A 16282-nucleotide genomic window follows, 5' to 3' on the forward strand; every position below is an offset into this window, starting at 1 on the left:
TAATGTAGTGAGTTACATTGACAGATTTTTCTAAAGGTCAGCCAGGTCTGCTCTCAAGTGATTTCACCCAACCTTATTAGATGCATATTTTTAAAATTTATTTTTAAAGATTTATTTATTTGAGAGAGAGAAAGAGGGAGAATGAACACGAGTGGGGGGAGAGGCAGAAGAAGAGGAAAAGAATCTCCAGCAGACTGCCCACTGAGTTCAGAGCCTCAGGGTGGGGCTAATCTCATGACCCTAAGATCACAATCTGTGCCAAAATCAAGAGTCGGACACTTAACTGACTGAGCCATCCAGGCATCTTTATATATATATTTTAAAAATAATGCAGGATTTGCCTGCTAATATTTTATTTAGGACTCATGACTCTGTTAATTAATAAGGTTGATGTATAACTTTCCTTTCTGATTCTTTGTCAGGTATTGGTATGAAGGTAACATTAGCCCACTAAAAAGATGAGTGAGTCTGATGAATTTCATGGCTAAGTTTTTGTTCAAGATTAAATTGCTTTAATTTGGTCATAGAACTCTCAATATTCTTCAATTTTACTTGTATTAATTTTGGTAATCTCAACCCTTTATTATTTATTTTTCTACATTCTTTGAGTTAATCTCTTATCCTTTTGAGAACTTCTTAGTCTAAAAACAACTAATTTCTCCTTTTCTAGTGAATGCATTTTTGCTAAAAATTTTCCTCTCATTAACACCTTATATGAATACCAGTTGAATGAAATTTTTCAATTTTTTTGTTTTATTTTATTGACTTGTTTTATTTCAACTTTTTATTATTTTAGCCACACGTTTATACGTAGTATTAGAAAAATCTATTAATTTCTGAAGGTACTAATCCTGATAGTTTTTCCACTGATTTTTATTCATAGCAGTTATTTTTCCTTCATGTATTTATAATTTTGGAGGGAGGCTCTTGCTTGGTGGGTCTTTGTCTCTGGGATTCCTCTGTGCCCTCTACTGAGGTCTTATCACTGGAGAAATATCTGTGTCGGTTTATGTCTGGTGTCCCATGTTAATACATTTTTAAGAGGGATGTTTTATTTCATATCATCTTCTCTACCTAGAGCAGGACAGACAAGTTCCCTGATTTCTCTCTATCCAGTTGCCAGATTTCGTTTTTAGAAACTAGCTCATTATTTTATACCATTAAACATAGCGACCAGTTCAATTTCTGTCCTTTGTGGGCCAAAGACTGTTCCACCAGCTCTCACTCTGAGAACCTTTGAATCTTCAAACATCCTGCCAACAGCCCCACAAAGAGAGCCACTTCTATGCTCTTTTTACAGATTCCTGTCATTTTGTCCCTCGGCAATTTTCTTTATTTTTGTGTCAACTCAGTTAATCCGTTAAAGGGTTGTTACAGGTTAGCCAGCATTTTTAAGTGTTTTGTTATAGTACATAGTCTGCCTTTTGCTCAAACCTTATTTGTTGATTCTCAGTGTACCTACTTTTCTGACTAACCTTTAAAACCACAGCCATGGCACCTGTTTTCTCTACAGGTTTCTAATATGGCTCTTAATTGTATGTTCAGCTTAGCTAGGCAAGATACTTGGTCAAATATGTCTGCGTGTCACTGGAGATATTTTTAGGTGACATTCACTTTAAATCAGTTGACTTTGGGAAAACTTTATCCTCCATGATGTGGGTAGACCTCATCCAATTAGAAGAAGACCTTAAGAAAAATACTGGTATTTCCCTAGCAAGAGACTGTCTTTGGACTCAAACTGCAATATCAGTTTTTCCTGGGCTCTCCAGCTTGATGGTGTACGTACAGATCTGGACTTGCCAGCCTCCAGAAAAATCTAAGCCAATTCCTGAAAATCAATCTCTTCCTTTCCTTCCTTCTTTGTCTGTATCTCTCTCTCTCTCTCTCTCTCTCTCTCTCTATATATATATATATATATATATATACACACACACATATATGCTCTCCAGAGAACCCTAATACAGTTCCACCCTACATTCAGCTTTCCTCTCTTAAATGCATGAAAACACAGTATGAGAGTAGAAGGTACTTATACCTTTCACAACTTTGCTGTTTTAACATTTTTTTGTCTCAGCATACTTCCCCAGGTCATAAAATTCCAGAGCTGATGGTCGAATCAAATGTTTAGTCCAGTTATCTGAATTCTGTCTCCCCAATTCTGAAAAAAAGTTTGTCTATTTTTCAGTCTCCTTCCTCTCTCATTTTGCTGACTTGTTCCATTCTCAACAGTCTAAGTATTTTCAGCTAGATATTTTATTAAAAATTTTTAAAGGCATCAAAAAAGCATGGGGGTGCTCAGTTGTATTTGTTATTCCTAGTGCAGATAGAATTATTCATGTACAAAAATACAGTAAAAAATCTAATTTGGATAAATCTTAGATCAACTATTAAAAAAAATCATAGCATAGCAGTAGTATCCCTCATATAGAAAGAACAACATATTCTGTTTACAAATATGTGTCAGTAAGTGTTGGGTAGTTCCCAGCCCTGTTCTACAGCTGATTTTACTTTCCTTTCTTCAAATATGCTGTAATTTATGCTTAAGGGGAACTGTGTTACTGGTTTTGAGATTAATTGTTAATAGTTACAGATTCCAACACAAATTTACCTGTCCTTATAGTGTCTTTGATTCTTTGACGATAATGGTAACATGTAAATGTTGTAAGGTTTTACAGGTGAGATACACAGGACACCAGGTGAGATAGGCGCAAGGCAAGGTTTACTAAAGGCACCCTCAGGCGAGGTTCTGGGACTCCGGAGAGGAGAGTCAGGGAAGTTGAGCCTGGGAAGCCATTGAGTGAGCTTTTATTGGGCCAAGGCAGGGCAGGGGCTCATATCCATATTTGGTAAGGTTAGAGGTTGGGAGTTGGAAAGTCCCAAAGTGACTGGTTTCTGTTTCTTGCATAAGTTTCAGTTTACTCAAGGTGACGTGTCCTTGACAGATGTCCTTCTGGCAGGAAAGTCCTAGGTAGGGGGAAGATGGCGGCCTGGTGGCCATTTTATTGTTCCTCCTGAATTCCCAGGGCCGCCAACCTAACAAATGTTATTTTAACTTCATTTATTAAGTGCAACTCTATCTTCCATGAAAAAATAGCTATATTATAAGCCACCAAATGTTGGCTCTATTTCTATTCACTGTCTCAGGATGTGTACAGTTTGACAGTGTTTTCACTTCAACTCTCTGAGTGACATCATTAAAGAAAGTAAGTTTTGGTTACTAATTTAACTCTTTTCTTTGCTCTTCCGTGTAGAACTTAAATTCTCACCAGAGACTGTAATGCACCAAATGGTATTTTTAAGGCTTGTGTATTGGTTACCATTAGCAAGCTATACTGATTAACTTTTTTTCCCAGTCCATACTCAGGGGTTAAAATATTCAACTTAGATTAGTCATGATTTAAAGCTAATTAAAAATCTTATTCATTTCCAGCTGGTGACCCAAGGCTGTCTCATCTTCAATGCTGGTTTCTTAAAATGGTAAGTGTTAGAACAGCTTGTGGTTAAATATCTTTTATAATATCTGACAGTTGTTTAGATAAACCAGGTTCTTTCCTTGGCCAAAGTCAAAGTACATTTAGATTGTTTAGGTAACTGAAGTGTAGAGATAAATGTAGAAAAACCTCTAAACAAACCAGTTGTGTCTTTTAAATGTACAGAGAAGAAATCCCAGGCCTCACATATTTGCAAAACCTTCAAATACCGGACAAATATTTTGTTTTCCAACTTTTTTTTTTTTTTTATGTTGCATAAGAATGAATTCTGACTACTGTTCTCACAGAATCAATACATAGTGACCCCTCCAGCTGTTTGCACAAAGATTAAAGACAAAACAAACAAACAAAAATGCACCTCCCTGACTCAATTGCTTTCTTTATGCTTGAAGCACCTCAGTGCTAAAAGTCAGGGCAGTTTATATCAGTGAAACGTGGAGGTAGAATAGCATTTCTCAATCCATATGGTTTAATCCCTTTTTTTTGTGAATCTGCCAAATGTATCAGGGCTTCAGAGTGTAACCAAGAGGAGGGGAAAAGTATCTTATATTTGAAAAGCAATAACAGAACAGTGGGGAGCTCTCTTTTTTTCTCAGTTACTTTGTAACCTGATGAGCTCTAAGAATTTGTCAAGATTTCACTGACTACACAAGCCCTAAATATTCCCTGCTTCTTTTTCTTGAAGGGATTTGGTGAATACTAAATTTTTATTTTGAAATATAATTTGGAGATAGCATGTCATATCTATTTTTTTTAAGATTTTATTTATTTATTTGACAGAGAGAGACACAGCGAGGGAGGGAACACAAGCAGGGTGAATGGGAGAGGGAGAGGCAGGCTTCCTGCTGAACAGAGAGCCCAATGCAGGGCTTGATCCCAGGACCCTGGGATGATGACTAACCAGAGCCCAAGACAGACGCTCAATGACTGAGCCACCCAGGCGCCCCGATGTCATGTCTATTCATTCAAATTTCTCTGTGAGGTGTTTTCCCTGGGACCTTGCTGTGAAAGTCTGCCACATATGATATCTAATCTTGCATACACCTCTTTGGGATCGTATAGAATTGTAGGATTTCAGAGAAGAAAAGGAGCACAGTGAATTAACTCAACTCCTAAAATTACATGAGGAAACTGAGATCCTGACAGTCTGGGTTAGGGACTCAAGGCTAACCAGGGGAAGAGCTGGGGAAACAAGGGAGACCTTCAGAAACAACCACTGAATCAATGAGTAAAAAAATGCATCAGTGAAACTTAATGCACCTGAAAACCAGTGTTCTGGGTTTGTTCTGCTTTCAGGATTCCATGTTGCCTCCTATGGAAATCATGTCCATTTCAACCTTCATTCTTCAGCAGAGTAGGATTTTAAGAAATATTGAATTAAAACCCAGAAGTTAGTTAAATTCATAAATGAAGGTTCTAATGCATTTCATTTCTAATATTGGCCTTTAATATTTTCAGAATTTTATAGCTCCTTGTAAGTGTGTGTTAGAAATGCGGCTATCTTTGGTAGATATACTGGTTTTGATAATCCATATGACCATTTATTTTTAAAGCCCTTCCTTAAAATGCCTTAATTTTTACCATCCTTTCTAATACAAGATAATATAGAAGGGAAATAAGCATACTTTGTGCATTTTTGAAATTGTATATCACTTTTATACATAGTGCAAATATAACAATACCAGCTCATTGGAAGAAAAAAAAAAAACATGGAAGAAAATGCATCTTATTTTGGAAGAAGAAAGAACTAAAGAACTATATTTAGATATAACATGTAACAACAGTTACGGTTTGAGGAGTCTTCTCAAACATTGGTTCGTTAGATCTCATCATCTTCAATTTTTATTTTAAAGGGTCTTCACCTATTAAAGCTCCGATAAAATGCAGGAAAGTGCACTACTCCCATTACTACCTGGTTACACTGCCATGACTAGTACTAATACTACCTGCAGTGTTCCTATCGTCATTTATTGAAATCTTACCATAGCAGGCCCTGCTCAAAGGGCTTTCCATGTAATAACATATTTACTCATCACAGTCATGCTCTGGAGTGTTTTTATCTCGACTCTCCAGATGAAGGAACCAGCCGTCTAAGGCGTTTAGTGATTTTTCCCGGTCACCCAACTGCTAAAACAGGCGAGTTCGGTTCAAACCCTGGCACAGTCTCGTGTTAGTTTCAGCAGCAAAGCAGAACCGCTGTGAGTAACGCTGGACACAGAAGCATTGCGGTGAGTAGCCCCGGTGCCGTCCGACCGCGGGTCAAAGCGTCCACCTAAGGCTGCCGTTCCTGCAACTAGTCTTAGACTTGGAAGGACCAACACCAGGAAGGAAAGTGGAAGGGCAAACCGGCGCCCCCGCCCATCTCGCCCTGGCCTCAGCCCTGAGCACCGTCAGCCGCTGCCCTTCGCTTGAGCTGCAGACACCTGCTCACCCCGGCATGGCAAGACGGAAGGGGGCTGTCCGTCGGATCTCCCCAGAGAATCAGAGCAGGTAGGATAGAGAGAGAGAGAGACGTAAGCGGAGATTCATTAGAGGAATTGACTCGCGTGATTATGGAGGCAGAGAAGTCACCGCATCTGTTGACCTGTGGGCAAGGGGGAGCCCCAGGAATGCCTGTGGCGGGATCCAGGCTGAGTTCGAAGGCCTGAGAGCCAGGGGAGCCAGTGGCGCAGCTCCCAGTCCCAGTGCACAGGCTCAGGCGCTGGGAGGGGTGGGGTCTCGTGTCAGTGGCTGCTGAGTCCGAAGGTTCGAAGGTTCAAGAACCAGGAGCCCCTGTCCGTGCGGGGGGCTGGGAAAGATGCGAGTCCCGTTTCAAGCAAAACAAGCCAGTGCCCCTTCCCTCGGCCTTTCTGTTCGACGGGAGCCCTCGGTGGCGTGGATAAGGCCACTCGCATGGCTGAGGGCAGTCTTCCTTTCTCAGCCTGCAAGTTCAAAGCCCGTCTCTTCCAGAAACACCTGCACAAACACACCTGAAATAACGTGGGACAGGCTGTCGGGCATCCCACAGCCCAGTTCGAGTGGACGCGGAAAATGAACCAGCACAGAGGCTCTCCGGAGGGGGCCAGTGCTGGCCATGGCCAGCTGCGGTGCCATGCTAATTAAGCCACACCTGGGACAGGTAGGAAAGAGGCGGGCCTGATGCGAGGTCCCCACCTCAGAGTTTGAGGCCGGCACGAGGAATGGCGTTCTGGGAAAGACAGCTCAGATTACAATCGGACCAAGTACATGTTTGCCATGTTCCACTGGACTGTACTTCCTCTCACTAAAGTATCATTAATTATGTTTAACTTCTTGTGAATGCAAGCACCAGAAACTTTTTTGGTCTTAGTTAATTTTACAAAGGTCTTGATCAAGAGAGGTGATGCTGTTTGTGCAAGAAAACGAACTGGAAAAGAAAATTAGGTGCCAAAATCAAGAAAAATTATTGAAAAAGTAAAAAAAAAAATTAAAAGGGAAAATTTTCTTTCTATAATATTCCTGAGGCTGGTTCTACCAAGGAAAATATATTTCTCAAATTTCTTTTGTGGGAATTATGAGATCATCTCTTATTTATATACAATTGGATGCTCACCATTTTCTGAAAACAAAATGTAGATATTACATAGAATATTTTTTTTAAAGATATATTCATTTATTTATTTGAGAGAGAGAATGAGAGAGAGCATGAGAGGGGAGAGGTCAGAGGGAGAAACAGACACCCTGCTGAGCAAGGAGCCCGGTGTGGGACTTGATACCTGGGACTCCAGGATCATGAGCCAAAGGCAGTTGCTTACCCTACTGAGCCACCCAGGAGCCCCAAGGAATATTTTATTTAAGCCAATACAGTAGGTAAATACCCAACAAAACCTTCTGGCTGGACACATTAAAAATTCTGGATAAAGCACATAGAAAATTATTTTTTAGTGCAAAAATGATGTGGTATGAAATTGAGGAATATCAGATGCCAAATGATAATTGAAAAAGGAAACCAGAAAAGATGTGCAATGCCACGAAATGGGAAGAAACGAGGAATAAAGTTACCATGGGTGAAATCTAGCAGAAGCGAGTCCTCAAATATGATATGTGCTGGAATTAACAACAATAAAACATGACATTTGAGAATTTAAATGATTAAATCAATGAGAGAAAGGATTAAATATGTGAATCTTGGCCATTTGTTATTCTTTATGATAAATTTAGAAATAAGGCTGTTACACTTCTAGAAATGAAAAATGTAATACCATAATTATGTAAAAATTAGGATAACTTAAGAACATTAAATACTGCTAGATAAAAGTTTATTGAATTGGAAAAGAAAACAAATTATCAATTATAGAAAGTCAAATAGGTAGAAATGATGAAGGCTGGTGAAACTAAGATAAAATCTAAAGAATTCAAAGTATTCTAGAAGGAATGATAGAGAGAACAACCACTATAATCAGTTAGAGGGAAACCAACTAAACATTTTCTATAGCTAATGAAAGATTTCAACCAAGCAAAAGTATTATTATTTCTAGAGAACCAACTGAGGGCTTTGTTAATTTCAATTATTGTTTCTTTTCTGCATTTTGTTAGCCTGCTATTCTCTGAATTGTCTCCTTCCATCTGTATTTCAATAACATTTCAATCCATTCTTTCATCCTCTCTCCTTCATTCTCCATGGGTCACTCTAGCTTCTTGTGAGATGCAGTCTTTCTGAATTTTGTAAAGTATTTCCTTTTTACTCAGAGTAAGTGCTAACGTTCTTATCCTGATCTTCAAAGCCCTGCACAATCCAGTCTTAGCCTGTTGCTTGTTACCTTTTTGACCTGATCCTGTAACCACTATTTTTCCTGGCTTCCTTTCTTAGGCCACACTGGCCAACTCCCAGCTTCTCCACACATGCCTGCCATAGGCTTTGCTCTTACTATTTTTTCTGCCTGGAACCCACTTTTCATATATATATATATATATATATATATATATATATATATATATATAACCTTCTTCACTTCCTTCTGGTCTCCTAACTTGTTTCACTTCATAGCACATATCAACTGCTAACATTACATATTTTCATAGTTGTTAAAAACTATTCCCTCCCTATGGTAAATTATCTCTTCCCATGAATGGGACATTTCTTGTTTTATCCAATGTTGTATTCCGAATGCCTAGGCAATTCTTGGCAAATATTATTCGCTCATATGAATATTTAATTAATGAATACAAGAACAAATGAATATATGGAAATAAAAAGGTCTCAAAGGTTTTTGAACTGAAATTGTGCTGCTAACTGGATTTCTCAAAATTGAAGAGTGCCATTTTCTTCAGTTACATTATGAAATGGCCAGGCAGCAGGGGAACCATGGAGGTGAGCTAATTGCACTGAGTTTTATAATGACCTTTAAGGAAGGCAATGGTAAAAATACAGAATGATACTTTAAGATTACCTTGAAGTTACCATCTGCTTCGAACAATTTCTACATGGTAGTACTTATGCTTTTTTAATATCCCATAAATTATAATTGTGGGGAAGTCTCTCTTTCTCTCCACTGAAACTGAGATAATTGCTGTTCTTCTATTTAATAAGCAGACTGCATCCGGACATTATAGGTGAACTTCATACTTGCTTGACTGTAGGATTCAAGGATATTGATTTTGGCCTATGTAACAGTTAAATCCCTGGTTACTTCAGAGATTACTTACTTACCTTCATGATAGCCACGTTTGGAGAAGGGGGATCAATAGGGCACTCCTGCTCGAGTTGAACTTCTGCCATTTTCCCCAAAGGACACACATATCTGGAACTCATTTCCTCTTCATTACAACAAAGCCAAGGTCCTTGCCCTTTGGGGAACTACTCAATATTAATTTGTTTAGTTAAGCTTTTACCTAACTGATGAGGTGGAAAAGAGTAATTGAATTGGTAGCAAATTGTAATACATACTCATTTTGCTGTACTTCTGAACATATTCTTATATTTCTATCACAGAATTCCATTTTATTAGTTAAATTTAACAGTGATGACTACTCACTATTTCCCTAAAATCTGCTGTGCATTTATTTGCCTTTTCTAAAATTCTATTTTTGAAATATCCTGTACAGATTTAATAAGGAAGAACTACATTCAAACATACATTTGAGTATAACATGGGAATGTTTATCCACTTATTGTCGTTAAGAGTCTGACAGGACAAGATTGTTCTATAAAAAATGGCAGAGCTGCCCCCCCAAACATAGTCATATTTTAGTACTTCACTATATTTAAAAATATAGGAACCAAAGTGATATTATTTCAGTATAAAAAAAACTAAATATGTGACCAAACATGATTTTATTCAAAAATACTTTATTAGACACATAAGGAAAGCACTTTATTACTTGTCTATTACATAAATGGAATTGGAAAAATAAAATTTGTTAAACTTGTAGATTTCACAGATGTAAATGTATTTGAGTGGATTACTGGAATACACAATTTTAGAACCAATGTTAAAAAATGCTGTTTGACTCTGTTTCCATTAAGAAAAAATACTGTAAATGTTTTTTCCATATACTTTACAATAAACGCTTCAAAGTGAATCATGTGCTTTAAACATTTAAATTAATAGGGTGAAAAAATTAATAGGTTGAAGCTTTCAGTTTATCTGATGCAATGGTATTTTATGGATAATGGCGTGTCTCCATACCTTCTGTTTGTTGTAACACAAATGTCCAAAGAGCTGTGCTCCTTCCTTTGCTTTGCTTTAAGATGAATATCAAAGGAGCTGTCTTTCAATAAGGTCTTATTAAATTCAGTTGAAGTAAAAACTAATGATGTCCTGCTCAACTGTAAAACAAACAAAACAAACAAAACAATCCTTGACAGACACGCCATGGCTATAGAGTATTGTCTTCTTTTGCCAACCCTTGACAGAAAAATTATGCCCAGAATTTTGAAAATCTTGCAAGGGGCTTCCTGGGTACCTAAAGAATAATGTCCAAGAACTGGGCAAGCCCAATGGCATACATGACTGAATCATATTTACTTAAACCGGAACATTTCTGCATCCCTTTTCCCCAAGCTGAATAACTCTTACCACACAATGGGCACCAGGGACCCCGGGTCTGCAGTTTAGATGCCATCTGCGAGGCAGCTGAAAGTGGCTGAGCCTTCCTTTGTTGTGCTTATATGATGTTATGCCTTAGTTAATAACTGGGAATTCAGGTTAAAAAGAAAGATGAATCCCTCTGATGTCATTCTCTTTATTGTGTCTGCAGATCTGTGCCCCACCACCCACCAGGCTTTCCCTGACTGACCCGTGTTTACCTTCTGTCGGTGCCACTTCCCACTGGGTTATTGATGTGCTTCTCTGCCCAGGAAGCCAGCTCTCTCAATGTACTTTGTTAAGCTGACACCAGGGCACACACAGGCTTTTGTTGTACTGTGAAGGCGAAGAAGAATGTTTGTGGACGGGGATGCTGAATATCTCAGTTAAACTCTTCTTAGAGAGGCGGGAGAGACAGACAGACATCTGATTACACATTCTCCTTATTCAGATGACACCTGAAAGCCTATTCTGTTCCCAAGGAAGGCAAAGTTCAATTCTTCCCTCTGATTAGGAGCCCTTTTGTTTAATATGTGACTGGTGGCTTAAGACAGCTCCCAAAGTAAAAACAAACCTGTGTTGATTAATCAACAGCAAATGAAAACTTAGATTATGACTTGTTTGTGTTTCCTGACTTTCAGGAACAGTCATCACTGTTAAATTCCTGACTTTCCTGAGAATGTTGCTCTCGGCTTTTTCTAGATTTAGTTGGGGTTTATCCAATTTGCCTAAAATCACTCTTTGTCCCTTTTTGTTTCTTGTAGGAGCAAAAAAAAAAAAAAAAAAAAAAAAAAAAAAAAAAAAAAAAAAAAAAATCAAATATCATCATGGAAATTGGTTACATATTTTAGAAAAATTTAGAAAGTGTTACTGACTACATGAAAATGTTCTTTCCCAAAATATGAGTATTCATTTCTGTCATTTTCACTATTTTATACTCCCCACACAAAGCCTAGATTTAAAGAAAACAAAAATATCTTCATCATGGAGTTGCTCAGTTTTTTAAAAAATTCTATGTAAAAAAGTCTTTACTATAACCGGTTAACATTTGACTAGGTTTATTAATATTATGCATTATGTAGCAAATATGAACACAAAATGGAAGATGCTTACACAAAATATAGGGGAATAAACACTATGGTTTGTAAAAATCTAAACATGACACTAAGTCTTCTGACCAAATATAGATGTATTCTCTTTCATGTTCAATTTCTTTATCTATAAAATCATTGGATTTAATAATATTGACTGTAATGCATTGCTTAGCTGTAAAACATGCAACAAAATACAACAGACAGTATTTATAAATCAGAAAATAAAAGTAAAAATTATTATTCGCAGTCTAAACATGGTTCATCATTTCTCTTGTTATTGATATTCTGGTTTTCAGAAATGTTGTGCTAATCATCCATCAATCTACTTGTTTGCAGTCACAAGGTAATGTGTTTCGGACTGCAGAGTTTCTATGATTTGTGCATGTTGCTTCTGTAGTTCATTGAGAATACTTATACTTTAAGACATACAGTGTACTTATTTTGAAGTTTATGTTTTTATACCTTTGGTTAACTCAGACTCGGCCTAAAGATACAAAGTGGATAACTGAGTTGTTCCCCTCCTATATGAAACTGAATGGTGGTGTTAGACATAACACCTAATTGGGATTGTGAATTATTTGATGACTGCCTTGATTCCCTTATTTCCATGTGGAGTTGTGCTAATGAGTAGTTAAATTTTAAATCATAAAAGACTCAGGGAGTATGTATAACTTCTATGTAATGTGTAAAGTTGTAATCTCTGTCCAAGAAGACTTAGAAGTGCTTGGCTATTCATGAAAGCAATCTAAAGGTTCTCCATTTGGTTCTTTAGGATTCCATGTAGATGTTCATGGGGAGGGGGAATTGAAGTAAAGTACCATAGTACAGGTTCCTTAGAAAACAAAACATTAAATTTTTACCAAAGTCTATTCCATCTGCCTTTGTCTACTGAAGTCCTTGGCACTGAGTTATAGATGTATCCTATACAAGTATGTGTATATATATGTGTGTGTGTGTATATATATATATATATATATACATATATATATATATATTTCCTGATGTGGGAAACAAGGGCAGAAGAAAAACTATTAAATTTCCTTACTACCTACAGCCCACTGACAAGTCCTTGAAACAGGCAGAGTTACATTCCTCTAGGGACTCAACTGCCTTGATGCTAGTACTTTGCTAAGGGCAAAAGGCAACCTTAGCCTGACCCCAGGATCCTGTAAGTCTAATTTAACATATAAAAATTCCTTTAGAAATTTCCTTTATCTCTAAACCACCCAAGATATGTGTTGGCGGTCATCTCCCAAGCATATGGCCCACCGATATATATCTGAAGGGTTTCATGACTAAGGTTTTATTAGACAGTAATAAACGACCTTTTCCCAACAATAGTTAGCCTCCTCAAGGTCCTGGAAGCCTTGCTTCCCAAATTCCTTAGAGACTTACGTTATCCCTAGCCCCCTCCCAACTTGAAAGTATGTAAATGGACACTCCTCTTGATCCCAGTGGAGGTCTTTCTGCCATGGGTTCTATCCCCATCTATTAATAAAACCACCTCCCTGCACCAAAGACGTCTTAATAATTCTTTCTTAGCCAGTGGCTTTGAAACCCAATGTTCTTTCCTACATCATTTCCTATTTCTGTAAGAGACATAATCTAATAAGAACAGAGTTTTCTAAGCAAAATATTATTTTGTTACAAATAATAACTTAGTAAAGACATTTTTCTTTATGAGGACATTTTTCTTTGTAAATACATCCATATCAGAATGATTTTTTTCATTTATCTTCAGATGGAAAAGAGCAAACAGTGATAAAAGTGTTGTTAAAGAAATGGTTGAGGGTACTTTGCAAATATGTAGAATATTTCCTAATGGAATTGTTCATAGAAAGTGAAACTAAATTACATTAATGGATATGAGGATCGGGGGTAATAAACAATATGGAAATTAGCTTCTTTAGAAAATATGCTTTTTATGATTTGTCATTACAGATTAAAATTTGAATTTTTCACTTTAACTTTGTTTTGTTAATTAGGCTTCTAGCACCATATATGTAGCTTATATATGCATACATATTAAGCTATTTATATATAAACTATTTTATATATATTTGTAAACTATTTTTATATAATTACATGTAGTTTAAATCATCTGCTTGATTAGATATAATTTTTATAATTTTGAGTAACTAAATGAAAATTATCTTCACAACTCAGAGTTTTGCCATCTGGAGATTAATATTAATTATTATCCTACCATTTGCAATTTATGTGTGTTTGAGAAGTTTCACTTCCTTTTCAATAATGTGCTGAATTCTAAAGCAGAATTTTTGCAGAAAATTGAAGCCAGAAAAAGAAGGTAGAAGAGAAAACTTCAAGTTATATTCAAAACCTTTCGAGCTAGAGCCATAAGGCAACAAAATAAGGTGCCGCTTCCCCTGTCTGCATTGTTTGGATGAAATAAATTGTTTTCTTGAACTGACCTCAGACCATTCTCTTGTTTCTCCAATTTCTCTTCTTGTGCGATGATGGCCTCCCTGTTGCTTAGATGAGAATGGAAATAATTGTATCATCCAAATTTTGAAGGGTTATTATCGGTACCACCTTATAACTATTAGTTAAAATTTATTTTACCACTGATGAGATACAATGTTTACAAATCCTCTAAGGACAAATATGTTATTTGTAGTATAGTCAAAACTGCCTTATTAGTGTAGTAGCTTGAACTTAATTATGATGGATAATAAGACCTTAGAAATAACTCATTTTTGTTTGTTTAATAACTTGTGTCCTCTTAACAGATTAGATTAGATTGAACAAAAATACCCCCCAAATAATTCCTATTGGTAAAGGAGTGTTTCTAGACAAAGAGAGCATCTCTAAACTTTCAGAACATTTAATAAATGCCAATAGATAAAACATCCTCACAACCGTATTGTCCTAAAAATATACTTTCAACTAAGTATACGTTTCCAATCCTAAATAATAGAAACTTACACACAAAGAGACCAAACTTCATGGTCAATCCATGTATCTCAATACATGCATGGATTACTTTTTACAAAGATGTTGGAATGAACAGTTTTGTTCCGACATTGGTATGTACTTCCCAAAACATAGAAAAAGTCCCGTTCAGGGGAATTAAAATAGCTTGAACTTTGGAATAATAAGCCAACTGATTTCCAGATGAGTTTCTGCCCCAAAAAAGTAAATGTCCATCTCACTGTTTTCCAAGAGTACAAGATACGTCTGCAAATGACATGCTGCAGGATGTCATCCCAGTGAAGCTTCAGACTCAGAGCTGGGCCCTATCAATGTTCATCTTATTATATTTCAACGTAAATGAATATATTTTCTATGTAGAATCAAAAAGTAAGGTTCAAATATACCACAAGTTACGAAAAGAGAGATATTTTAAATGTGACCATTATGGAAAATATGACTAATCCAGTGCATTTCCATTTGAAAGAGAAATGACTAATAATTGATTGGCCTGAATCCAAAGTCACAGTGGGGTTCAAAAAGCTGGTAAGTGGCCTCATAAAAATAGAAGCTGTATCAACCAATTGAATTTAATTATATATGAAGGTGATGATGGCGCTAAACGGCCTGTAATTGGAGTCCAATTACTCAGCTGGCCTTCCATAAAATTAATTCATCTGAAAGTTTGCCATTGTCCTGTGCTCCAGGTCTGCCGCTGGTCTAATTAGTTAACACTGAGGAATCTTGAAACAGTAAATTATTTTGTCTTTATTGCCAATTACTGGTTAACGAAAATTGTATATAAAATATTAACATCTGCTACCAGTACAAAGAGGAAAGGGCAGAGTGAAGACCCTTTTTTGGTTTTGTTTTGTTTTCCACGTAGAAGTTGCTGGAACAGAGGAGGGTAAGCCTTCCCATGCACTTAGACTTCTGTAAGAGAAATTTGAACTTATCAGCTATTAAATATGCTGCCACGGCTTATACTATTCCATGGGCACTGATTTTATAAATCTGATGCTTGAGGACCCTCATGGTGTACACATGTAAAAATTAAGTTTAACATCAATGGGGGAAAAAATCATAGGTAGAGAACATTCCTGAAGCAATTCCCTTTCAGGGCTTTAAATTACTTTGAGCAATATTTGATAATGCGTTAGCATAATTTAAAAATGATATTGGCTGACTCATGAGGTTTGATAAAATACTCTATATTAGATTTTTCACAATTACCTGATTGCACATTAGGTTAATCGTTGAGCAGTTGAAACTATTGAAAAAATTGATCAAATGGCTTAAAAACCCATGCCTCATTATTGTTCTTAATGTGACAAAATGAAATACATCATCAATTGTGCTGAAAAATATGGACACCCTTCCAAAGCTGTTATGTATTGATAATACATAGATACAGCTCATTTCCACTTAATAGACTGCATCACATTGTACCTTCACTTAGGAAGAATCACAGTTCACAATACTGTTTAATTCCATGAGCAGTAACTAATTCAAAATGAAATGTAAGTGGAAATATGTAATAATTAAAAAAAAGTATATTATAAAATGTTGACCTAAGAGGTATCACAAGAGAATTGGTCTGATTAGGCCAAAAATAAAATAATCTCTTTAAAAGTTGTAGTGGAGCAAACATTACAGTTCTCTGTACATAAACCCCTCCTTATGTAGGAAAATGAAAAATTCGATTGCATAAAGGTGAAAA

At 36.6% G+C, this 16282-nt stretch overlaps 1 long non-coding RNA gene across 1 annotated transcript; it reads left to right on the top strand.

Annotated features, from left to right (window-relative positions):
- The first annotated feature begins 3071 nt into the window (after positions 1 to 3071).
- LOC116881326 lies at positions 3072 to 11307 on the top strand. Its single transcript, XR_004385387.1, has 4 exons — positions 3072 to 3203; positions 3431 to 3477; positions 8764 to 8820; positions 10710 to 11307. It is a non-coding gene; the product is annotated as an uncharacterized LOC116881326 (long non-coding RNA).
- The last annotated feature ends 4975 nt before the right edge of the window (positions 11308 to 16282 follow it).

This window comes from Lontra canadensis, unplaced genomic scaffold (assembly GCF_010015895.1).
Source record: "Lontra canadensis isolate GAN:19392208 unplaced genomic scaffold, GSC_riverotter_1.0 scaffold73, whole genome shotgun sequence".
NCBI classification, from domain to species: domain Eukaryota; kingdom Metazoa; phylum Chordata; class Mammalia; order Carnivora; family Mustelidae; genus Lontra; species Lontra canadensis.